The sequence below is a fragment of the Carcharhinus amblyrhynchos genome, chromosome 4, assembly GCF_965287045.1.
Source record: "Carcharhinus amblyrhynchos chromosome 4, sCarAmb.v2.hapA, whole genome shotgun sequence".
In the NCBI taxonomy this organism is placed as follows: Eukaryota; Metazoa; Chordata; class Chondrichthyes; order Carcharhiniformes; family Carcharhinidae; genus Carcharhinus; species Carcharhinus amblyrhynchos.
In genome coordinates this window covers 60,785,431-60,812,106 of record NC_137327.1, presented here as the reverse complement: position 1 = coordinate 60,812,106, position 26,676 = coordinate 60,785,431, and the positions used below count along the sequence as shown (strand labels likewise).

Sequence of the window (26,676 nt, the reverse complement as noted above, 5' to 3'; positions counted from 1 at the left end):
CTGGGATATGTAGAAGAGTGCAATGGAGATTACAGGTAGGATTATCTGGCCACATTCGCCCCAAGACCAGAATATCGGAGGTCAACTGACAGTTGCATGGTCTTAGAACATAGAACACTACAGCACAAACAGGCCCTTCGGCCCACAAGTTGCGCCAATCATATCCATACCTACCAGGCCTATCTATAACTCTCAATCCCATTAAATGGTCTTGTCTCATGGCAGACAAGGCGGAAAGATTCTGCCCTACAAGTGTTTGATAAGCTTTTTAAAAAATTCAGAAAGGAAAATTAAAGGCCAAAAATAAGTTGGTTTTCAGTGCACAGCTTTACAGCTGAATAAAAACTATAAACTGACGCATTCAATCAGTTACTCTGGGAACAGGAGGCATATGATAGAACATGTGAGACAAGGTAAAAAACTATACCAAACACTGGAACCCTGGAGGGTTGAAATGGCTCACTGAGTCAAAAGAGGTCAAGGCCAGGCCAGCTGAGTAAAAGGGGTCAAGAAAGGGCCTGTGGAATTTAAAAAAATGAAACAATTGACCCAGAAATTGGGTTGGTCAACACTTTATTTTCAGAGTTAAACAGGGACCAGAGAAGTTCCAAAACAAGCAGAGAAACAGTGAGGGAGATACCCAACTTAGTTGAAGAGCCTGAGTGCAGTCAAATGATTAAAACAAGAAAAGAGGAAGATTTACCCGAAGTATAGATAACATAAATTCTTTTTTTCCAGATTGTGAGGGGGATCAGGGGAGTTTCCAAATAGGCAAACAGATGGGCCAGCGTTGAAAAGCCACAGGAGCTAATCAAGCCACCCTTGAGCATTGGTGTCTCAAAGGACATGAGCTCCAATCCCCTTCTCCTCCTAAAGTGGGAAAATTTTAAAACCACACTCAGAGTTAGAAAATAATGATTTTAAACAGGTCTTCCTAGTTGCATGCTTGCAAGAATTAAAATGAGAGGTAGAGATAGACTGTGACAAAAAGCTCTCTCAAAGAGTTACAAGCTGACCTGCACAGGGCCGTAGGGAAGAAAATACTGATTTTCAGGAGGTCCTAGTTAGGATGAAACAGGTTTCCACTGAGAGCCTAAGTGAACTTGTAGAGAGATTCCATGACAGTTTCCTGAGACCCAAGAGGAGAAGGATGGAGATGGTAAAATGGGAGACCATCAGCAATTAAATGTTAGTCGACTCTGATTACTGCACCAACATCATCCATGATCCTGACCCCAATCCCATGAAGGAGTATCTTTACCCAACTGACAGTGTATTTTACATTCAAATCATCATTGTCAAAACAGCGTTCACAAACATCAATGACTTTTTAAAATTAATTTGAGGAAAAAACTAAAAGGTTTGGAAACTACTAACATTAATTTAAAATGTTGTAAGTTTCCGTGCTGAGAAAATATATACTTTTTAAAAAGAGCATAAAATGTATTTGTCTAGCTGTGAAAAGGCTCTGCATGTTGTTTCCTAAAATCATAGAATTCCTGAAGTGCAGGAGGCCGCCATTTGGCCTACTGGTATCATAGAAAACTTTGTTTTGGGAAGAAATTAATTGAACACTAAGAAAACCTGTCAGCCCAACAACAGTGCTATTTGAATTTAAGATAATTTTAAATTTTTAAAAACCAGGCACAAATTAGTGGGTTACTTTTGAGTTTGTTTAAAAGAACAAACAAGTAAAATATGTTAATGCCTGGAATCAAGTGGGAATGTTTAATTCTGTTTTAAAAATATTCTGAAAGCATTTTATTGGACTGTAAGGCTTCTCCAGGGCTCATGATGAGATAAGATGCTAACTGATGCATGTGCATAAGGAAATGACTGAGGTTAGGAATAGAGTTAGGAAAAAAGGACCCAACACCAAATTGGAATTGTAAAAATCACCTTGTGTCTAGTTCAATGGATTATATCAATTTGGTATTGATGTACATTCTGTTGAAAGTAAAGTGTTGACTAATAACTTGATAATTTTCTCTTATAGCTAATTGTGTTTGCCATGAACTTTTGAGAGAACTTGATTTGATAGTCTATCACCCAAGACATTGGGATTGTACAGGAGGATAAGCAAAAATCTTGAGACAGAGACCTCCTTTTGTTTCTCTTTTGAGAAGATTACCTAAAAGTCAGCAAGATTTATTGAATGGAGCTTGTATAGTATGACATGCACAACTTCATTTGGAAGAAAATTCCAACAGAAGGTTAAAGAAGAAAATTGAGACACTGGTGCAAGTGCACGGAAGTGACCTGTTACGTATGAAGTAATTTAACTTTCAAATTAACATGTGCATGGTGAAGCTGCCCTAAAGGACAGGCTCCAGAAATAGTCAGCTACTTGACATTCAGTACGACATTAAATCGTTAATACAGTCTTAAGAGTAATAAAACATTTTTAAGTGATAAAGGCACAACTTACACTTCACAGAGTAACTGACTTTCAAACAATAAATAGCCAGAGGGAGTAAAATTGAAGTAAAATGAATTTTGTGTTGGACAATTGAAGGCTTTGGAGAAAAATTATACTTAGTAAGAATTATCCACTGTGGATACAGTTGAAAGGAGAGCTGGAGAATCTTTTGAATCCATGTGCAATCTGTTGCTCTCATTTTATGTATTTGTATGCTAACAGATTAGAAATTAATATCACACCTACAAAAGAATAAAAAATTAAGGCAATTACTTCAGAAACGTCTAGGTTAGTTAAACATTTGTTGTGAAAAGTCATTTTGGATACTTCCTTCTCAAAGGAGAATGGTAAGAAATAGGGACCTTTAAAGAATGGTAAATTTCAGAATTGTATAGACCTCTCACGATAGAACTGGCTGGCAGTGCATTTAATTCCTCCTCTTTCTCACTATGATAAATAGCTAAAGCAATTTTAAGGAATCTGATACCAATATGAGGTAGAGATAAAAGTCACCAAGATTGTGCAGCCCACACTGAGGTCACTAGACTCTACAAATGCTTCTGAATGCATAATAGAAGCCTCTAGGTGCCCAGCGTCCCCAGTGACCTCAAGCCAGGGTGCTGACCACTCTGGCATCTTGGGTTCCTGTCCTGTATCCATAGGTCAGAACAGTTTGAAAATGTAATTGGCATTGGGTAAGCTACTAGCCCCTAGAAATAAAATACATTAATGTGTCTTCGACAGTTGGCAGTCACCTTCAGATGGAAGATGGACCAGGGATGATGAAGAACAAGGAAGAGTTCCCTAGTAGAGAGCAGAATGCTGCTATTACAAGCTACTAAGATCAATACAGTCCTTTTGTCCTCAGATCAGTGAACCACTCTCAACTGTTATGAACTGTATACTTGTCCTGTCTACTTAACTCATGCATTTATATATAAACTATTATCTTACAATAAACTACGTTAACACTACATATCAATACTCAACTGCCTATCTTGGGTATCTATGGCTTCCAATTCCAAAATCTTACACTTGCATTTTTATAGCACCTATTATACCCTCCATGCATCCCAAAGCAAGTAATGATCAGTCAAGTACTTTTGAAATGTAGTCAAGGTTGTAATATAGGAAACATACATCTAGAACCTGCAAATAGCATTGTGCTAATGACCAGATAATGCTCTTCACCAAGAATGGCTCGGTAGCACCACTATTGATCAAGCTACCCAAGTCATAAACGGTTTAGCTGCTAGATTGAGACTGTAGAAAGTTGTGAGGGAACCAATAAGAGGGACAATCCAATTTGACCTCATTCTCTTCAAGTTACCTGTCGCAGATGCATCTCTCATGATAGTATTGGTAGGATTGACACCTCAAAAGTCCTTGTGGAGACTAAATCCAGAACCAGGCATATCTATAATTGAGCTGGTGAAGCTGCAATGCAGATCTATTTACTTGCATGTCAGCAGCTGAAGAAGTATGCGATTGACAGGCTTAAGCGATTCCACAGCCAATGGATCAGATCTAAACTCTACAGTCCTACCATATCCAGTCCTGAATGGTGGTGGACAATTAAACAATTAACAGGTGGAAGAAGCCCCATAAATGTCCCCAGTCCTTAATGATGGGTGAGCCCAGCACATCAGTTCAAAAGATAAGGCTGAAGCATTTGCAACTATCTTCAGCCAGAACGGTTAAGTAGATGATCCATCTTGGCATCCATCCATCCTTCTCGGATTCCCAGCACAGATGCCACTCTCTCCTTATGATATGGCTCAAGGCACTGTATATCGCAAAGGCAATTGATCATGACAATATTCCTGCAAAAGTACTGAAGACTTGTGCTTGAGAATTAGCTGTGCCCTTAACCAAGCTGTTCCAGTAGAGCAACAACACTGGCATCTACCTGGCAAAGTGGAAATTTGCCCAAATATGCCCTGTCCATAAAAAAGCAGGACCAATCCAACCCAGCCAAGTATAATACAAAGAACAAAGAACAACCCAGCACGGGAAACAGGCCCTTCGGCCCAACGAGCCCGTGCCGCCGCATCATCCTACACCTATTCTAACCTGCATGTCTACGAATGGAACCCCTAACTTAGCCAGATTCAGGGGAGAATAGTGTCAATTTGGTAAAACCAATCAGCCTAAGAGCACATCTTTGGGGTGCGGGAGGAAACCGGAGCGCCTGGAGGAAACCCACGCAACCACAGGGAGAATGCGCAAACTCCCACAGACACAGGCCCAAATCCATGTATCTGCACAGCTAGCAGTGCTAGTCACCGAGCTGTTGCGGCGCCCGTCTACCGGTCCAGGATCAAGCACGCACACCGACACGAAGTACTAGGCCACTCCCGGAACTTCCAAGAGCAGCCCACGCACAACCCACCGTGTGCATGCCCCTCGTTTGACACGAGGTGGACCTCCACCTGCGGAATAAAAAGACAAAAACGTTAATCTTACAAGCCTGCTTTTCCGGTGTCTCCTGAGGTTCTAACCTTATTTAATATTCCCTACCATAACCCTCCATCCTCGTTTCACTCATGTGTCTATCTAACTGAACCTTAAACGAGTCCAACGTTCCTGCCTCCACCACCCTACTCGGTAGCGCGTTCCATACCCCCACAACTCTCTGCGTAAAGAACCTTCCTCTCACTTCCAAATTATACCTCTCCCCCCTCACCCTTAAATCATGACCTCTTGTGTTTGTACCCAGTCTAGGGAGCAGTCTCTCACTATTAACTCTATCTATTCCCTTCAGTATCTTATATACCTCTATCATGTCCCCCCTCAATCTCCGTCTTTCCAAGGAGAAAAGTCCCAGTTTCTCTAACCTTTCCTCGTAACCCAGCCCCTCCATGCCAGGCAACATCCTGGTAAACCTCCTCTGCACCCTTTCCAGAGACTCCACGTCCTTCCGGTAGTAAGGTGACCAGAACTGGACGCAGTACTCCAAATGGGGTCTAACCAACGTTCTGTACAACTGAAGCATTAGACGGCAGCTTTTATACTCTATACCCCTTCCTATAAAGGCTAACATTCCATACGCCTTCCTAACAACCTTCTCCACTTGTGACGCAACCTTCATGGATTTGTGAACCTGCACTCCCAGGTCCCTCTGTATGTCTATTCTCCTAATCTGTCTACCTTTTATCACATAGCTCCTCTCTGCATTATTCCTTCCAAAATGCATCACCTCGCATTTGTTAGGATTAAATTCCATCTGCCACCTATCTGCCCAATGCACCAACCTATCTATATCCTGTTGTATCACCTGACAATCCAGTTCAGTACCCGCCAACCCTGCCATCTTGGTGTCATCAGCAAACTTGCTGATCACACCACCTACACCAGTCATTTATGTATACTACAAAGAGGAGAGGTCCCAGTACTGAGCCCTGCGGCACACCACTGGTCACTGGCCTCCAGCCCGACAAGGTCCCCTCCACAACTACCCTCTGTCTCCTATTACCCAGCCAGTTCTCAATCCACCTAGCTACCTGGCCTCGTATCCCATGCGCCTTAACCTTTTCTACCAGCCTACCATGAGGGACTTTGTCAAACGCCTTACTGAAATCCATATAGATGACATCAACGGCTCTCCCATCGTCAACCGTTTTTGTCACCTCCTCAAAGAATTCCACCAGATTCGTAAGGCAAGACCTCCCTCTAACAAAGCCATGTTGCGTATCCCTAATCAGATCGCAATGCTCCAAATGCTCATACATCCTACCCCTAAGTATTTTTTCCATTAATTTCCCTACCACCGATGTCAAACTCACCGGTCTATAATTTCCAGGGTTATCCCTACTACCTTTTTTGAACAGCGGTACCACATTTGCTACCCTCCAGTCCTCTGGGACCTCACCTGTGTCCAAAGAAGAGACAAAGATTTGCGCCAGAGGCCCAGCAATTTCATCTTTCACCTCCCTAAGCAGTCTGGGATAAATACCATCAGGCCCCGGAGCTTTATCCATCCTTACGCTACCTAAAAGCCCTAGCACTTCCTCCCTCGTAATAGATATCTCCTGCAACTGATCCTCCGCTCCCTCCAAGAGACCGCACGATTCCGAACCCCTCTCCTTCGTGAATACCAACGCAAACTATTCATTCAGGAGCTCCCCCATTCCCTCCGACTCAATACATAACTCTCCACTCTTGTCCCTAAGAGGACCAATTTTCCCTCTAACTACTCTCTTGCCTCTAATATAGGAATAAAATGCCTTTGGATTTTCCTTAATCCTACCAGCCAAAGCCATTTCATGCCCTGTCATGCCATAATCTACTCTCAATCATCAGCAAAATGATGGAAGTAGGGCGGCACAGTGGTTAGCACTGCTGCCTCACAGCAGCAGGGCCATAGGTTCATTTCCAGCCTTGGGTGACTGTCTGTGTGGAGTCTGCATGTTCTCCCTTGGTCTGTATGGGTTTCCTCCGGGTGCTCTGATTTCCTCCCACAGTCCAAAAGATGTGATGGTTAGGTAAGTTGGCCATGCTAAATTCTCCCTCAGTGTACCTGAACAGGTGCTGGAGTGTGACAACTAGGAAATTTTCACAGTAATTTCATTGCAGTGCTAATGTAAACCTACTTGTGACAATAACAAATAAACTTAAGCTATCTAGCATGTTTACTTGGGTACAACCTGCTCACTGATGCTCAGTTTGGGTTCTGCCAGGTCCATTCAGCTCCTGACCTCAAACATAGTCAAAACAGTTGAACACAGGAGATAAGATGAGAGTGATTGTTCTTGGCATCTAGCAGCATTTGACCAAGTGCGGCTTCAAGAAGCCCTAGCAAAACTAAGTCAATGGGAATCGGAGAAAACATTCCACCGGTTTCAGTCATATCTGGCACAAAAGAAGATGTTGGAGATCATCATCTCAGCTGTGGGACATCAATGCAGGAGCTCCTCGAGCCATATCTATTCTAGAGCCAACCATCTTCAGCTGCTTCATCAATAACCTTCCTCCCAGCATAAGGTCAGATGTGGAGATGTTTACTGGTGATTGCTCAATGTTCAACACCATTCATGACTCCTCAAATACAGAGGTAGTGCTTGACCTGGGCAATGTCTAAATTTAGGCTAATGAGTAGCAAGTAACATTCACCAGGCTATGACCATCTTCAACAAGAGAGGCCGTTGCTCTTCGACATTTAATGGTATTACCATCGCTGAATCCCTCATATAAACAGTCTACGGGTTACTGTTGAACTGGACTAGTCATATCATAAGGAGTGAAGTGGCATCCGTGCTGAGAACTCGAGAAGGATGGATAGATGCCAAGATGGATCATCTACTTAACTGTTCTGGCTGAAGATAGTTGCAAATGCTTCAGTTTAATGGGATTGAGAGTTATAGATAGGCCTGGTAGGTATGGATATGATCGGCGCAACTTGTGGGCTGAAGGGCCTGTTTGTGCTGTAGTGTAGGTACAGGTCAGAGGCTGGGAATAATGCAGAGAGTAACATGCCTGTTGACTTGCCAAAGCATGTCCATCATCTACAAGTCAGGAGTGTGATAGAATACATTCCACTTTCCCAAATAAGTGCAGCTCCAAAAACACTGAAGAAGCTGGACAGCATCCTGGACAAAGCAACCCGCTGGACTGGCACTCCATCATAAATTTCAACACCCACTCCATCCACCACCAATGCATAAACGTAATAGTGTGTACTGTCTACAAGGTACACAACAGCAAATCATGAAGTCTTCTTTGCCAGCACCTACCATACCTATGACCTCTGCCACCTAGACGGACAAGGGCAACAGACATATGGGAACACCACCACCTACAAGTTCCCTTTGAAGCCACACCCATCCTGACTTGGAACTATATCACTGTTCCTTCACTGCTGCTGAGTGAAAATCCTAGAATTCCCTTCCTAATAGCACTGTGGGTGTAACTATACCTCATGAGGTGCAGCCGTTCAAGGAGGCAGCTTACCACCACCTCATCAAGAGCAATTAGGAATGGGCAATAAATGCTGGTCACCTGCATCCTGCGAACAAATAAATAATTTTTAAAATCTATCTTAGGGTTAGATGAGTGATAAGTATTTGCCAATACACCCTAGTTTTCTTTGAATAGTGCATGAGTATTTGTTACTTTTTCCTGACAGAGGAGACACAGCCTTGCTTTAATGTCTTATCTGTAGGAGGGCTATTATAACTGAATTTGCTGAAAATACAAAGAATTGGATGGAGCTTGAATAGGCCATGTGATCCCCAGATCCTGCTATACCATTTAGTAAGATGATGACTGATCTTTGAACTCAATTTCATTTCCCACCTGATCCCCAAAACTCTTAACAAACACCATGTGGTATCAGAATGGAAATAATCAGCTCTTGTTCCATCAGAATATTTTAAAGCAGATTCAGAAATAAAGATACTTGAAGTCATGAAAATGTTTTCACAGGCACCATAAACTTTCAGCTAAATATAAAAATTGAAAATAGTCAGACAATATACTACTTTTGCAAGACTAAGTAGTTTTACATTTCTAACACAGAAAATGAAAATGTTTGTTTTAAAATATAGGATAATGTTTAGTTAACATTCAAACATATTAATCAATATGTACCATTACCAGCTAAACTAGAAATGAATGGTAATCTACCCAGTGATTGGAAAAACTTTCAAAAAAGTGGACAAATAATGAAATTGCATCAGGTCTCATGAAGCAGTCAAAATGTGTCAGACAATAATGGTCTTCAGTGTAAGACTGATGAGGCTTATGTGGAGCTCTGATTATACAAGAAATGTTGGATAGCATCTGAAATAATTCATTTAAATATGATAGAAAATTTTGTCATAAAGAGAAAAGGTCTGTTTTGGTTGGGGACAGAGCTGCAATAGATGTTGAGAACTTTTTCTTAGCCTAATGTCCAAAGAATGGAAACATCAAACGGCAGCCAAATAATATAGCTAAGGACAATTGTGACATCCTTTTACTTGAGGTTGTTGGATCCACAGCAGATGCCTATGTTCATAAACAACAACTCTAAAAATAAGTGACTAACAGTAGTGTTAAAATTCTTTTCCTGTTTCATTACTCGACTACCAACAAAAAGCTTTTGGGAGTTCTTACATGAATATTGCCACATACGAAGTATGAATGGTCTTGAAGTTAAAAAACATTGCAGCGTAATTTTATGGGAAAGAAGTGTGATGGATACACCTAAGTAGCAATGACAAGTTTATTTTCCCAACAAAGTTGTACATTATAATTCTTTACTAGTGAGGTTTGTAGAAATTTAAGGTGACAAGGAAAGCTGCTTCATTGTTTGCTTTCTCTCCAAATAATTCTGTCGTCTGAATAATCCTTCTTTGAATCTAGCAATAGCACCTACTAGGATCTTTTTAAAATTTGCTGTTGGGATGTGGGTGTTACTAGCAAGGCTGCACTTATTGCCTACCCCAAAATTCACTGAGAAGCTTGTAATAAATCTTCTTGAATGATTGATGTCCTGATGCTGATAGTGCTCCCAAATTAAGTAGGGAATCCTAGAGTACTGAACCAATAGGAAAACATGTCCAAGTTAGAATGATGGGAATTTGGAGATGATGCATTCTCACAAATGTTCTACTCTTTCCATCATGCTAATTGAGGTTTTGGAGGGAAAATGCTGTCAAAGTAATTTTGATCAGTTGTCACAGTGCATCCTGTAGATTGTAGATATGGTATCCATAATGCCTCAATGATGAAGTGGCAAGGCAAACATAGGGTCCAGTGGCTGGGCCGCCAATAATGTAATTTGTTCTGTCCTGGATAATGTCCTGATAAAATTTCCTCACTAGATGGAACTGCAAGGACGTTCAGACAAATGAGTATTTCATCACACTGAGTGAGCTCTGTAGATGGTGGCATGGTGGCACAGTAGTTAGCACTTCTGCCTCACAGCCCCAGGGGCCTGGGTTCGATTCCCAGCTTGGGTCACTGTCTGTGTGAAGTTTGCACATTCTCCCCATGTTGCGTGGATTTCCTCCGGGTGCTCCGGTTTCCTCCCACACTCCAAAGATGTGCGGATTAGGTTGACTGGCTATGCTAATTTGCCCCTTAGTGTCCCAGGATATGTAGGTTAGAGGGATCAGCAGGGTAAATGCGTGAGGTGAGGGGATGGGGCCAGGGTGGCATTGTTGTTGGGGGGCGGGGGGGGTGGGCACAGTGGTTAGCATTGCTGCCTCACAGCACCAAGGACCCGGATTCAATTCCCGGCTTGGGTCACTGTCTGTGTGGAGTTTGCACGTTCTCCCTGTGTCTGCATGGATTTCCTCTGGGTGTTCCGGTTTTGTTCCACAGTCCAAAGTTGTGTGGGTTAGGTTGATTGACCTTGCTAAATTGCCCCTTAGTATCAAGGGGATTAGCAGTGTAAATATTGGGGTTACAGGAGTGGGGCATGAGTGGAATTGTGGTTGGTGCAGACTCGATAGGCAAATGGCCTCCTTCTGTACTGTAGGGATTCTATGGTGGGGAGATTTTAAGGAGCTCAGAACTAACACTAGAATTATCAGCAAACAAGCCTATTCTTTAATTTATGATGAAGGGAAGTTCTTTGATGAAGCAGCTAAAAATTGGTGGGTGAAGGATGCTACCCTGAGGAACCCTCACAGCATTGTTCTGGGGGCAGTGACTTCATTCAGCCAGGTATCTCGGTGGCCACTCTTCATACAGAAGCCTAAATAGTGGCCTTTGGAAGTATCAACAGTAATATTAATTCCTATTGCACATTTACAGAAGCATTAGAATAAAATGACCAATGATTAAATTAGTGACCAAAAAACTGGTCGGAAGTGACTTTAAGTTTTTGTTTAGAAGGTTAGTGTGTGGTTGGGAAAGAATGCCAGAAAATGCTTGCCATTGAAGGCTGTGTGATGCGTAATAGACTGGTCATAGAAATGGCGGGAGTTCGGGTGAAGGCAGGGAGTTGGGGCATGGTTAAGGTTGAAGTAAACTACAGAGATAGGGAAAGCAAGGCCATTGAGAAGTTTAAACATAAATGTTATAAAATTATCTCAACATTGGGAGACTGATCTGATAGGTGAATGGGATTTGTTAAGAGATTTGTGCAAGAAATGGGCAGCTGTACTATACGGTACATGAGTCACAAAATTAGTGTCATCCATTTTTTCCTATTCTCTGCTGAAGTTTGAATGAGATTTATTCCTAGGCTTTGCACTCAGAGGTTTCCATACCATGAAATGACTGTGTTCAAGTGCGAGCTGATCAATAAATGGCAGTGATTTGTTCAATAAAACATCATGGCCATGCCCAATCCTGCCCTCAATATGCAAACCTCTTCTGAATAGTCACTAGAGTGAAACTGATCTTCTATTCTCCAATCCAGAGACAGAAGTCAACTATAATACCTATAGAATCTCTGCATTGCAGAAGGGGGGCATTCAGCTCATCAAGTCTGCATTGACTCTCCAGAACAGCATGATACCCAGGTGCAGCCTCCGGCCCTCTCCCTGTAACCCCACCCAAAAACAATGGTTTATTCACCTAATGTACACATGTTTGGATACTAAGGGGCAATTTAACATTGCCAATGCACCTAATCTGCACATCTTTGAACTGCGGGAGGAAACCAGAGTACCTGGAGGAAACCCACACAGACACAGGGAGAACGTGCAAACTCCACCAAAAGTCAATCAAGGTTGGAATCAAATCCAAGTCCCTGTATCTTTGAGGCAGCAGTGCTAACCATTGTGTCATCCCCTATTCAATACCTCAGAAGATGGATTTCAATGAAACTTCTATTTTCAAAAGTCTGAAAACACCCAGCAATATAAATGACAATTTTGGACTTCCAAACTTGAGTTTTGCTGCAGAAAGCTTTAGAGAGTTCAAGAAAATGGTGGGAATTTGAAACTCGGCCATATAAAGTAGCTGAATATACATCTTAGGGGAAGCCAGATAAATACACAAAGATGAAAGCAATAGAAGGCTACATTAATAGGGTGAGTTGAAGTAGTGTGAAAAAAGGCTGTCATAGAGCATAAACATAGCCAAATGACAGGAGTGACTCTCCCAACCTGCTGAGCTGCTCTAGCAATGGAGCTGGCTGGGAGACATCGACAGAGGCCATGTAGCAGGCTTCCAGTTGGGCGCCACTGCCTCCATGCGTCTCCAGGCACCGTATTTCCGGCAACATCAGCTCCGTGCCAGAAATCGGTGCAGAGCTGAATAAATTATGCAAATATAATTAGCATATTAAATATAATTAGCAAGCCTGGGACTGAAGTCTCTGGGCCCATTAGCATCTCTCTCTCAACCACTCCCCGACCCTCACCAGGAGTGTTTCATGCCAGCATGGTGTACAACAGCTTCCCACTAGCGGGGAGCTAGTGGCCCGACCTGCTGAAGTGAAGGGTGGTTGGAGGCTAAGTGGGGTGTTCCCTGGGCATTGCCAGCTTGGCAGTGCCAGCCTGCCCTCAGGCACTGCCCAGGTGGCAAAGTGGCAATGCCTATGGGGCACTTTGGCACTACCCACCAGGAGTTGGGTGGGGCCAGATAGGGCAGGGCCTCATAGGGGTGATCGATGGGGGTCCCACTGCACTGGAATCAGTCACAGAAGAAAGCAGGCAGCAATCGGTGGTGGGGGGAGGGGAAATTGGGAGATCAAGGCAGGCGCAGGCAATCAGACCATGGGGAATCGGTGGGGCAAAGTTGCAGGGTTGCTGTGCTAGCCAGCATTCTGGCTGACTAGCAATTGGGAGGCTGGCAGTGCGGGGAGGGCTACTGCACATATGCTAATCTTCACTATGACAGAAAGGCACATGCACAGTGGCCTGCTCAGCATTATGTGGCCGGCCTCTTAGGCAGGAATAGGTTTTTAGTGCGATTCATGCTAGGGCTCTCTGTGATGTACGGTGTGGGAGATTCATTTCGAAAATCCTGCTGAAACAAACAGTGAGATTTATTCCAGTTTTTACGCAAATTTGGCATTTAAATTTTTTTTTTGGGGAGAATCTCACCTCTGGTCTGTTACTGATAGTGCTGAGAACAACTGGCATGTTGAACTAAGAATACTGCAAGAAACGTATTCCAAAGTTCAAATGTATTGACTTCAGCACAATTTTTCATGATGTATTGAGACCAACATGCTAAATAAACAAGATTTTCTACAAATTCAATCTGTGCTTGTACAATAGTTGTGAACACAGAAGCAGTATGACACACATAGACTAATCTGCAATAAAGGCTACGCGGACACAGTAGAGATATAAACAATCAGACTACTGGCACTAATGGATAGATAGCTTTGACTCACAGAAGTGCACTTTCACATTTCAATCAACAGGTTTAATTTTGTCCCACTCCATTGACAGGTGGGGCAGTTCTTCAGGGCATAGGAAATTTAAATCTACTGATTTATTTAAGTTCTATTTATTTAAATTGACATTTTTGAATTTACCTTATTGAAAGTTGGATAGGAGTATCCTCTCAGTGGTTGCGTGTTCAACCCAAGGGCCTGAGGCAGGTTCTGCTGAGCTAAGACTTGGCAACAGAAGATTGATTCTGGGAGGCTGTTGTGGCAGGGCAAAAATGGCAGCATAATGCAAATCATTGCAAAAGTTAGGCCATTTCACATAACCCAACTGCAACTACCCATGCTCTTTAGGAAAGGAAATTGAATAAAAATCTTCAAATAAAAAGAAAACTTGAGGGAGAGTGATTTGTCCAGCTAAACTATCCATCGGCATTAAACTTCAGTACCAAGTGAGATCTATGAGAAACACTGCTTGCCCATTATGGTAATTGTCAGATCATCTCCAGCAAGGAAACTAAGTAAAAGAGCAGTGCGTGCAGAGGCACACTTGCTAACTACTTATGGACGGCTGTTTTCCATGAGAGGGCATAACTAGGTAATTGTGCTTTTGGACTTTCTGGTTTGAATTCCTGAACTTGGTGCTCGCTTGGATAGGTGCAGGAAAGTTGGACCATAAATGATTAGAGAAGATTGCACCCAAAGTAATTACTGATAATGGGGACTGATGGGTGACATAGGGTTGAGATTGTAAGAAACTGGAAAATTGAATTTGTTGATCAATAAATTTGGTGATTTCATTTCAAGAATTATTTAATTTTTAAATCAATTTATGAGGTTAGATATATTATTTTTTGAGGGAATATAATGGGATTTGAAAGCAAATGGCAGAGAATTAGTTTAATCTCTCATTGTTAGATATGGGAGGATGATATAAAGCAGTTTGAGGTGCTCCTCTTCTAAAACTGCTCACTATTCCAGGAATGTGAAAATAACCCCTGGTTTTTTGCAAACCATCTTCTTAAACTTTTCCCTCATCCACTCTCTCTCCAAGTATTCATATATTTCTTTGGCACAGGGATTGAGACCATGTCATTCGCTGCCTCTGCTACCTCTCATTATCCCACTTGACCAAGCATCCTCTAAAGTTCCCCCACACTAGTCCTGAATTTGTATATTTTTCTAGTTCCTCTCCAATCTCCCCTTATCCCTCCCAGAGCTCATGCGTCCATGAAACGCACATCATGCTCCCTTGACCTTATTTTCACTAAACTGATATCCCCCCCAACTTCCCTTCTTGTCACCATGTTAGCTGATCTGAATGATTCTAAGCTAAGTGAGACTGCTTTTACCCAGTTCCATTATTATCTATCCAACTGTAGTCAGAATATCACTTGCAATATCTTCTTTTCCTACTCCTGCACCGTTATCATTTGTGCCCTGGGCCTAATGACCTATTCTTGCCCACTCTATTTCTCATCTACCTGCTGACTCTTGGTGATGTTGTCCAAAAACAGTGTTTGTTTTCACATGCATTCTCATGCCACTCAGCTTGACTTCACTACCATCTCTCTCAACCCAACTCTTGCTAAATTATCAGTCAAATTAGCTAACATTGCAGAGTCTACCTCTTATTCCTCCTTTGAGAGGCTGCTTCGATCTTACTTCTTTTACGAAGCCTTGGCCATTTGTCCCAACGTCATCGTATGTGGCTCAGTGTCAAATTCTAACTTATAATGTCCCTTGGGATGTTAAAGGCATTGTATAAACATAAATTGTTGTATCAGTGATGACCTTTGATATGTGGCTACATTTCAGAATCTTTTTTTATTAAAATGTGATTGGGGAGATTTTCATTTGGTGGAACACAACGGGAAGTATCTTTAATGTGGAAAGATTGTATGCAATATCATTGGTGAGATAGCGAATACAGAGTAATTACAACGATGAAAAATATACACAATCAATAACAAAAATTGACAGCAACTTGCATATTTCACCACAGATACTACATTTATCAGATAGGTTCATAATTCAAAAATAACTGATATTGTTGGTATTCAGAGGGATCTAAGTAGCCTTGTAAATTCATGGCAAAGTTAATACACAAGAACAGAAAACAATTAAGAAAGCAAATGGTATGTGACCATTAATTAAAAAGTACTACAGAAAGGAAGTTCTATCACAATTATAAAGAGCATTGGTGAGGACACATCTGGAGTGTCATGTTCATGTACAGTTTGGTCTTCTTGCTCCAGAAAGGAAACATCTGTCTGGAGGACTTATTGCCTGGGAATGGAAGTAAGGAAGCATAGAAATTGGCTTATGAGGAGAGATTGAATGGATTCAGCCTAATTCCCAAGGCTATAGAAGAATAAAATTTGATCTTATTGAAACATACAAAATTTCTCCTAGCTGAGGACCTAGGACTAAGGGTCACAGATTAGAGAGATATCTGTGTCAGCACAGCCTTGGTGGGCTGAAGGGCCTGTTCTTTATACCATTTCTGAATAAAATATTTAAGACTCAAAGGAGGAGCAATTTCTCCATTCAAAGTATTGTGTTTAGGATCCTAATGGACTGTAATGTGTGCCATAGAGTATATTTAAGGCAGAGAAATATGAATTTTTGATATCAAGCAATATTGGATAAGATTGGAAGGTGCATTAAGTTAGATCAGCTATGATCTTACTGAATGGTGCAGTGTGTTCGAAAAACCAAATGATCTCCTCCTGCTTATGTTTTTATGTTCACACAAGTATATCCAGAAGCAGAGAGAGGAGAAGGAGGTATGCTTAGTGACAGGATCATGTTGTAAGCGGCAGCAATGGTATTTCATGATGTAGTGAATGAGCAGACTGGTGAGGCAAATGTAAAGACAAAGAGAACCCTGCTTTAAGGTGAAAGAAAGGATTTTAGAATGGAGGCACGTGAAATGAGACTCCAACTAAGGGAAATCTTTCTAGAAGGATCACTCCAGTTGGTGAAGATTTGAAAGCATAGGGGAAATGTATTGCTTGAGAGGTAAAGATATAAAAAGATGAAGTTCTTAACTTAAGAATCAATTACCATTTAACTTGAGAAAACACGTAAGGATTTTGAGTGAGTGAGAAATAGCTGACACAAGTTCAGAGGAAATTGATGAATATTAATCTTATGATGAATATTAAGAACATAAGAACATAAGAAATAGGAGCAGGAGTAGGCCATCTGGCCCTTCGAGCCTGCCCCGCCATTCAATAAGATCATAGCTGATCTGTCGTGGCTCAGTTCCACTTTCCCGCCCTCTCCCCATAACCCTTAATCCCCTCTCTTATCAAAAACCCATCAACCTGCTTCTTAAAAATATTTAGCGAGGCAGCCTCCACCACTTCAACGGGCAGAGAATTCCAGAGATTCACCACCCTTTGAGTGAAGAAGTTCCTCCTCAACTCCGTTCTAAACCGCCCCCCCTTTATCTTGAAATGTTATTTCATAACTTCACAGTTTGACTTGCACTTCGATTTTAGGGGAAAAAAACAAATATAAATTATATGCAAGGGCTAGTAAGCTATCTTTACACAACAATTATGAGGGTTGGAGTGTGCTGTGAGGTTTGTGATTGAAACAGAGACCCTATTTGTTTTTCTTTGCATCTTGGGAGCCTGCAAGCTCACTTTCCACTGTGTTTGTATTTGTGCATTATACACTGGCAATAAAATTGAATTGAATAACATTTAAGAATATTTAAGACAACTGGTTGAAGTAAAGGAGATAAAAGAACATGGGAACAAGCACAACAAATTAATATGACTGCATCCTTTATAGGATAAAGGGACTATTTGAGCCAAATGACCAGTTAATGTGGATTAATCATAGGTTGGTAGTGTAGCTGTCAGCGATTTGAACGAGTTGATGCTAGTCAGTTCAACAAAGCCAAATTATATCATGTTGAATTTCTCAGACATTGTAAATAATTTCCAAGATGGTTTTTAAGAGAAGGATTTAGGATATGGTGTGTGGAATAATTGATACCCTTAATTAACATTCCATGTAAGGCTTCTTGGTTTACAAATGCCAGAGTTGTTACATTTACTGGGATCATGTATCTGTGATTTAAATCTTACAATATCAATCAAGGTATTACTAAACTTGTATTAACTTTCAAAATATAATTTAGTTTGATGTTGTTTTAGATAGCAAAGCCCAAATAAATTAAACTAAATTAAGAGTTTGTAGAATCTTTAAGTTTATGTCTGTTTATACATCAATAGGTTCCCCAAGTCAGAAGAGCAATGGTTATTCAAGTTAGCACCCTTAGAAATATAAGTTTAGGAAAAAGTAAAGCCAACGGGATCTGGACTGAGTAGTGAGCTGATCACTGTTAAGTTGGTAATGCCCAGTGGGAGTACTGATTACTTTTTCTATCATGTTGCTGAGAGTAAGGGAAAACTATTGCCGAGACAGTTGACTCGGTAGAATTGAAGTAGAATACTCCAGCAAGTTGAATAAAATCTTGTTTGGAGATCATGGACAAGCAATTAGATTTTCTGCTCTACTCCACAAAATTGAAATTATACTTGAAACAAAGAGATGAACATCTGTATTGAAAGTGTTCAAATATTGTATATGTAAACTGATTTGCTATAATATGATTAAAAAACTCTTCTAATCTTGGTATTTGGAGACCAGCATTATTTAGGTTTGTGTGGTCAAGTAGTGTCTCAGGATTCCAGTGGATCAGCTGGACTAGGGAACAATAGCCGTAATAGTACATTATGGGGGGAATTCTCCCGTCCTGCCCACCATGCTAATTGTGGCAGGCGGGCAGGGGGTGGGACCAAGTTCCATTGGCCTCAGTCAGGATTCTCTGGTTTTGGGGCAGCAGTAGAATTCCATCTTATATTACTCCCAGAAATCATGGCATGCGGAGGGATAATGTTAATCTTTATATTAACAATGCAATCTGGCCTCACCTGAATATTCATATCTGTGTAATAGATTGTTTATCATAGTTGCCTTAAATTCCCATTGCCTAACCCTTAAACCACCAGTTTAAACTAAAATATTGTAGATTATAAGAATTGAAACATGGATATTTCCAGGTTATAGATCACAGTTACGATCTGTTCTAATTTATGGGGAATATGAACCAATGAATTTTTTAAACAATGGAAGCAAATGAACAAAGTAATTATGGGGGGCTTCAGTAACACAAATACAAATGATGAATGCCATTTTGCTCACCTTTTGTTCATCCCTCTACATTTTTCTGGTACAGCATGTTTTTTTTCATAAATGATTGCAAGGTTTTCACCTCCAATGTTCTGCCAACAAGCCCATCTATACATTAATCACAGTGTGTTTGAATATCTTCCAGACATCACTCCTAAATTTGCACTTTCCAAGTCTTTTTTAGTATGCACATAGTACTTTACAATTCTCCTTCATCTGACATTGCTCTTTCCACTTACACATTTTCTTCAACTGACTTTTTAGTTTTTATGCAATGCTTCAGAATCAAACCCCACTCCTGATATGTAAATTTGACTAATTTCTGAGTTTCTGAATCCAATTTGTTCAAGTAATATAGAAACAACACTGTTCTTAATATCAATCTGACAGCCCTACCTCAAAAGGATTCCAAATATGTATTTTGAATTCCCTCAGCTTTGCATTTAACTGCACATAACTATTTTCTCACAAAAGTCAAAGAAGTTGGTCAGACATGATCTTCCATTTCTGAATTCATGTGATTATTGGGTAATCATTGCACAGATAATGCTCAACTTTGCTCTGGATAATTGACTGCATTATTTTACACAAGATTAAAGTTAGAGAAATATATTGGCTTGCATATGATTTGTCACACTCTGAAAATGGACACTGCCAAATTGTGTTTCCAGACTATTGCTACTTAGTTAAAATTCATCAATTTCCTCCAGTGTTGATCACAAATCCCCATCCTTTGTTTCTGTTCTGTTAAATAAGTATGCTCTATTGATTGGACTAAATTATTAATTAAACTTATCTTGAACAGTAATCTATCTCCTTAGATTTAAAGTTCTGAAAATATGTAGAAATTCACTTCTTTGAATAATTCAGAAGATACAAACAGGATTTGGCTATTCAACTCCTCGAGTTGATCGCACCATTCAATTAGATCATGAGTGATCTGGACCATAACTCCATCTACTAAACTTAACCATTAATGTCCTCAGTTTTGAAATAATCAATTAACTCAACCTCAACAGATTTTTGAGGTAGAGAGTTACCAGAAAGTAAATTGCGTGGAGGACACAGAAAGTCTGCAGAGAGATTTGGATAGGCTAAGTGAGTGAGCAAGGATCTGGCAGATGGAGTATAACGTTGGCAAGTGTGAAGTTATCCACTTTGGAAGGAATAATAGTAAAATGGACTATTATTTAAATGGTGAAAAATTACAACATGCTACTGTGCAGAGGGACTTGGGGGGTCCTTGCGCGTGAATCACAAAAACCAAGTTTGCAGGTGCAGTAGGTGATCAAGAGGGTAAATGGAATGTTGGCCTTTATAGCGAGAGGGATGGAATATAAAAGCAGGGAGGTTTTGCTGCATTTGTACAATGTACTGGTGAGGTTGCACCTGGAGTACTGTGTGCAATTTTGGTCCCCTTATTTAAGAAAGGATATATTAGCTTTGGAGGGGGTGCAGAGAAGGTTCACCAGGTTAATTCCGGAGATGAGGGGGTTAGCTTATGAGGAGTGATTGAGTAGACTGGGCCTGTACTCGTTGAAGTTTAGAAGGCTGAGTGGAGATCTTACAGAGACATATAAGATAAGGGGCATGACAGGGTAGATGCAGAGAGATTATTTCCACTTAGAATGGAAACAAGAACTAGAGTGCACAGCCTCAAAATAAGGGGGAGTCAATTTAGAACTGAGTTGAGGAGGAACTTCTTCTCCCAGAGGGTACTGAATCTTTGGAATTCTTGCCCATTGAAGCAGTGGAGGCTACCTCATTAAATGTGTTTAAGTCACAGATAGATAGATAGATTTCTGACCAATAAGGGAATTAAGGGTTATGGGGAGCATGCAGGTAAGTGGAACTGAACCACTATCATATCAGCCATGATCTTTTTGAATGGTGGGGCAGGCTCGAGGGCTAGGTGGCCTACTCCAGGTCCTATTTCTTATGTTCTACCAGAAAGCTTTCTACCCATCTTAATTTATCCATCCAGAAAGAGTTCCCTAATCACAGCATGCTTCTTAAACAGGAAGCGAGTTGGGGGGAGGCGGGGGCGGGGGCGCTAGGAGCGTAAGTGGGATGGAAAATTAAAATGACAGCTGACTGTAAGCCTGAAATCTCAGGGTGACACTCGCAGATTGGATAGAGGTGTTTTATTATGTGTTTTCCCAATCTGCACTTGTCTCCCTGATGTACACCAGACCATGAGCTATGATCACAACATACAACATACAAGTAAATCACTTTTGTTTAAACTTCCATGGTTTCAACATGCTTCCTGTGACATGTGTTCCACTGTTCTGACTACTTTGCTGGTTGTTGCACTGGAGTGGCTGAACGTGTCAAAAGTTGAATTTTTCAAAACCTTAGATGGTTCAATACCAGAGAAATTCATCCCACCCATTTTGCTTCCTAAATGTATCACTTCAGTGTATGAAATGTAATCTGTATTAATCTGTCCATTTGTAAATATTGTCCAGATAAGTTTCTAGTTCCCAAGCTGCCCTTTCGGGTTCAACTGTCCCCCCAGTTGTTTTTATCTGTAAATTTGAACGGTTTGGCAGAAACCGAATCGCTAATGTTTCGTAGGATACTGCAGAATTCACATACGTAATTGTAAACACATTCCTGATGTTTAGTTCCCCAACCTTGTAAGAAGCGGATTTGAAAAGTTACGAGAAATCAAACAGGAATGTAAGATTTTAGAATATCTACACGGAAGCTTCCTTTAGAGAACCATTCTGGGGGCGGGGGTAGGAGGGTCGGTACAGTAATTTTAAAATAGTTGTTCGTTTACCACCTAGTTTTACATGTCAAAAAGTAATTATGTCAAAAAGTAATTTTACTGAGAAGCACTACAGTTAATTTTCTTAATAAGTAGAATCATTATAAAATGATTTTATGAGCTCACTATAAAAAAATCCAATATTCTAAACTTATATAAAACGTTTAGAGAAAACACGACACCGTACGAAAAATATTGTTGCAATGGTAAACTTGAGATTCCATCTGAAGTCTGTAAATGCTGTACCTCCAGTTTGTTGTATCTTTATCACCGTTGCAGAGAAGATCCGATGTTACAGAAGACGTTAAAATAATCGCATTTATGTAAAAAGTGTGGTACATCTTTTCCTTTATACGCGTTTGCCCTTTGATAGGAAGTCTGAAGCAGCTAGAACCAAAAATTAACCGACCAAGCTTGCTTTAATTTGCAGATGATAGGGAGTAGGAGAAAGTTGATGTTGCTCAGAGTTTATTTTAGTTAATACCATTTTATTATATATGCAGTTTACAAAAACCTTACGGAGGAAAATCTCATCCGACAGGATATAAAGCGCTAAAGTTAAACATTTACAGTATAACAGGGAGATCTATATATAAACACAATAAATGAAGTCCAGATTGCATTTGCAAATCACATCCCTTGTGTCAGAGGAAGAAACTATTAATAAAATGCTTATTAATGAAGAAATCACAATCCACGAACGTAGTAACATCTAGATGTTAAGGTTTGCCCGGTACTGGAGGGAAACTCTATAGTTCTTATGACTGAGCCCATACATAAGCACTTACCCTTCTGGAGTGCTTCAGCAACAAAGCCAAATGTGCAATGTGTCACTGAGTTGGAGGATGGTGGTGTTGTTTGCAGCTGGACTCTGCGATTTCTGCAGCCTGACTCTCTTTCTAATCACTGCTGTTAGTAGTGGTGATGATGGTGATAAGACTCCATGGTGAGGGGTGGGATGTGGAGCGAAGAGTACTGCCTTCCTTCGTTCACTCTTTCTCTTCCTTATTATCCTGCAGCTAGCTTGCTGGCAGTCTGATGAAGCTGAATCTCTCTCTGTCTTTGGTAACGGTCTGTCTCTACTACCCCCTGAACCACAACCCCTGTCATCATCAACAGCGCAAAGGGGGCTCACACCATACACATCCACACAGCAGTTTGAATGAGCCGCATGGGCTTCTGGGAGCTGTAGTTCCACCCACTGGTTCTTCCATTTCTTTTCGCTGTCTTCGCCGCTTCCCAGGAACGACAATTCCCAGTGGCCCTAGCGAAGGCTACGCATGCGCTGCGGTAGCGGCGTTTTCCATTCTGCTGTCTCCCGAGCAGCTTTTTTTTGAATCCTTTCAATAGGTTCATAGTTTTTTTTGGGGGGGGAAGGAAAATGTAATAAGATTTCATTATTTTGTAGCTTTGCTACAAAGCAGACAGGTAACAAACATATCTTACTTTAGATTTCGTACAATACCCTCAACAGCGGAAAGAACTGTATTCGTTTTAAGACATATTAAAGCTAATCCCTTTTGTATGTGGAGGGCGGGGGGCGAAGAAGAAGTTTCATTTATGGTTTGACGAGAGCAAAAATTCATTTAGAAATAAAAGTAGGCGGTCTAAGGTCTTGTTATTTGACGGGATAGCGAGTTGATGCGGTTGCAGTTCCTAATCGGAAGTCCAGCGAAGCTCGAGCCACTCGACAGCTGAAAATCCGTTACTGGCGCCTGACCCTGGAAAGTCGCTGGAGAAAGCTCTGCGTCTGCGCAGTACTTGACTCCTGGTTGCGCCTGAGAACGCATCTACACATGCGCAGTTTGCTTCCTCCGCCGACTCCAACCACTGGAGAGTGGGTGGGCCAGAGTGGAAGCGTGACGATGACAGTATTATCCGGGGAAGGGTGAAAGGTTAAAGTTGTGTTGGGAAGATAAACTGATGCATTTCATTTACCCATTAGAGTGAGACAGGTAAGGCCAGAATTATTGTAATTTTCTGAGGAATGGGAAAAAACTTTTATGTTGCATTGAACCATTCTACGAAATGACTTAAAAGCTTTTTATCATGGACTACACATGGTAAAATTTGCCCTTAACAGTTGTGTATAGCTTGGAGGCTGAAAGTCGGCTCATCATTGGCCTCTTTTAAGGTCAACCCAAATAAACAAATTCAAGTTAAATCAGGACAAAGTAAAAGGGGCAGCTCACCAAAAGGAAGGGGAACAGCCCGAACATAATCAAAGTACAAAGGAAACTTGAAAACATCAAATTTAGATGTGATGATTAGGGTCAATAATGCACCCCAGACCCTGTGGTGTCCAACGGCTGCGAAGGCGTCAATTGTGCCATGGACACCACATGCTCCCTCTGCAGGAACACCTGGCTGTGAACGTAGCCACGGTAGAGAGGCAGACAGTCAGGATGGACGGCCCCCTTGATCGCCTGTTGCCTGGACCTGTAAATGGTGCGCTTCAGCAGGCCCAGGAGCAGGTTTCAGCTCATCATTGGGGGTTGCAGCAGTTAAAGCTGACTGTGTAAAGCATTAAGCATTTGGGATCAATAAAATGCACATTCTCCTAATAGACAAGGAAGCAAATTAAGATAATGTGACACCTTATTGATTGATGCATCTGTATAAAACAGGAGCCAAAATCCAGTCATGCAAGTACTTTCAAGTTAACTATTACTTAAGTGAGAGATTTGCAAGTATGTGTGACCTGCAAATTAAACTTAAATTGGTTCCTTCAGTGCCTTCATGTGGAAAATATCTGGCGAGCCTTGTCTTAGAAGATTTTAGAGAAATGCTGAATAATGTTTCTCTTAAGTGACATTTTGTGCCAACAGTTTATTTAACACTGAATAAAAGTAAATTACTGTGGATGCTGGTATCTGAAACCAAAAAAGAAAAAGCTGGACTATCTCAGCCAGTCTAGCACCTCTGCAAGGAGAGAAAAGAGTGGATGTTCCAAGTCCAGAGAACTCTTTGTTAAAACTCCTTTTTTTTTTAAACGAAGGGTCATATAGACTCAATACGTCAGTTCTTTTCTCTCCTTACACTTGCTGCCAGACCTGCTGAGATTTTTTTCAGCATTTTCTCTTGTTTATTGTAACACCACTTTCATTTTTTATCTTGAATCTGGCAAAACTTTTTTCACCTTTTCATAAATGTGCTACCTTATTGGCTGTTTGGTTTCTTGCCCCAGTCGGTGACTTAAGCTGCATCTCAATTTTGTGTGTGTTTTCCACAAAGTGGCTGTTACTCATGTGGGAGTAAAGACACAGGGTTGTAGAGGCTTCAAAATTGAGCATGATCTAGGCCTCCCTTGATGCATACCTGTGCCTTCCAGCAGAAGTATGATGGTGGGGGCAGGAACATTGACATAATTCTCTCCTGCTGCATATAGGGTTGCAGCTGAATGATTATCCTAGCTAAATGCGCTTAAATTCCTTGCGTGCAAAAGATTAACATGGCATCTTCTGATATGTGTCATGTCATTCTTCAGTGGCAGTTACCCATGTTCCTGAGCTCGTAGCTCGTTAACAGAGGTGAAAAAATGTAAATGTTGGCTGTATGAATTAAATCAGTAGGAAACATTTAGATAAAAGCAAAATACTGAGGATACTTGAATCTAAACAAAAGCAGAAAATGCTGGAAAATCCTAGCAGGCCTGACAGCATCTGTGGAGAGAACGAGCCAACATTTCAGATCTGGATGACCCTTCATCAGAATATCAATGTTGGAGCTCAGATTGCCAGAATCATAGATTTTATATGGAATGCAAAAGGTACACTTTTTTTGAAGCAGCAATCATAAGAACTAGGAGCAGGACTCGGCCATCTGGCCCCTCGAACCTGCTCTGTCATTCAATAGGATCATGGCTGATCTTTTCATGCACTTATCTCCACGTACTGCTCATTATAACCCTTAATTCCTTTTACTGTTCAAAACTTTATCTGTCCTTGCCTTAAAAACATTCAATGAGATAGCCTCAACTGCTTCACAGGGCAGGGAATTCTACAGATTCACAACCCTTAGGGTGAAGAAGTTCCTCCTCAACTGAGTCCTAAATCTGCTTTCCCTTATTTTGAGGCTGTGCCCCCTAGTTCTAGTTTCACTTGACAGTGGAAACAATCTCCCTGCTTCTAAGATTATGAGGGGAATAGATATGTTTCTATAAGATTACCCCTCATTCTTTTGAATTCCAATGAGTATAGTCCCAATCTACTCGGTCTCTCCTCATAAGAAAACCCCCTCAACTCCGGAATCAACATAGTGAACCTCCTCTGCAGCCCCTCAAGTGCCGGTATATCCTTTCTCAAGTAAGGTGACCAAAATCACATTTGTTACCATTCTTTCTTCTCCCTCTGAATACGTTGATTCCTAGTGATATACAGTTCATTTGAATTTCACCCAAATAAGTTCATAAGATATAGGAGCAGAATTAGGCCATTCGGCCCATCAAGAATGCTCCCCCATTCTATCATGGCTGATATGCTTCTCGTCCCCATTTTCCTGCCTTCTCCCCATATACTTCAACCCATTACCAATTAAAAATCTGCCTATCTCCTTAAATTTATTCACTGTCCCAGCACCCACTTCACTTTGTGGTAGCAAATTCCACAAATTCACAACCCTTTGGGGAAAATAGTTTCTCTTCAACTGTTTTAAATTTGCTACCCCTTATCCTAAGACTATGACCTTTCATCCTAGAATGCCCCACACGAGGAAGCAAACACTCTACGTCTATCCATACTTTTTATCATCTTATATACCTCAATTGGTCTCTCCTCATTCTTCTAAATTCCAGAGACTATAGGCCTAAACTGTTCAATTTCTCTTCATATCTCTGGAATCAATGTAGTGAACCTTATCTGAACTGCCTCCAATGCCAGTATGTCTCTCCTTGAATAAGGGGACCAAAACTGTGTACAATAATCCAGGTGCGGTCTCATCAATGCCTTGTATAGTTGCAACAATACTTCCTTACCTTTTATATTCTATTCC

At 41.1% G+C, this 26,676-nt stretch overlaps 2 protein-coding genes across 5 annotated transcripts in view; one reads left to right on the top strand and one right to left on the bottom strand.

The window, feature by feature from the left end:
• Positions 1–23,167, bottom strand: part of st3gal2 (ST3 beta-galactoside alpha-2,3-sialyltransferase 2) — a 458,059-nt gene extending 434,892 nt beyond the window's left edge. For all 3 annotated transcript variants that reach the window (XM_080187249.1, XM_080187247.1, XM_080187252.1), the window contains exon 1: positions 22,476–23,167. The gene's annotated coding sequence lies outside the window, so the exon portion shown is untranslated. The remainder of the gene's footprint in view (positions 1–22,475) is intronic.
• A 386-nt stretch (positions 23,168–23,553) lies between these two features.
• fcsk (fucose kinase) overlaps positions 23,554–26,676 on the top strand; it is a 376,885-nt gene continuing 373,762 nt past the window's right edge. For both annotated transcript variants that reach the window (XM_080187245.1, XM_080187243.1), the window contains exon 1: positions 23,554–23,642. The gene's annotated coding sequence lies outside the window, so the exon portion shown is untranslated. The remainder of the gene's footprint in view (positions 23,643–26,676) is intronic.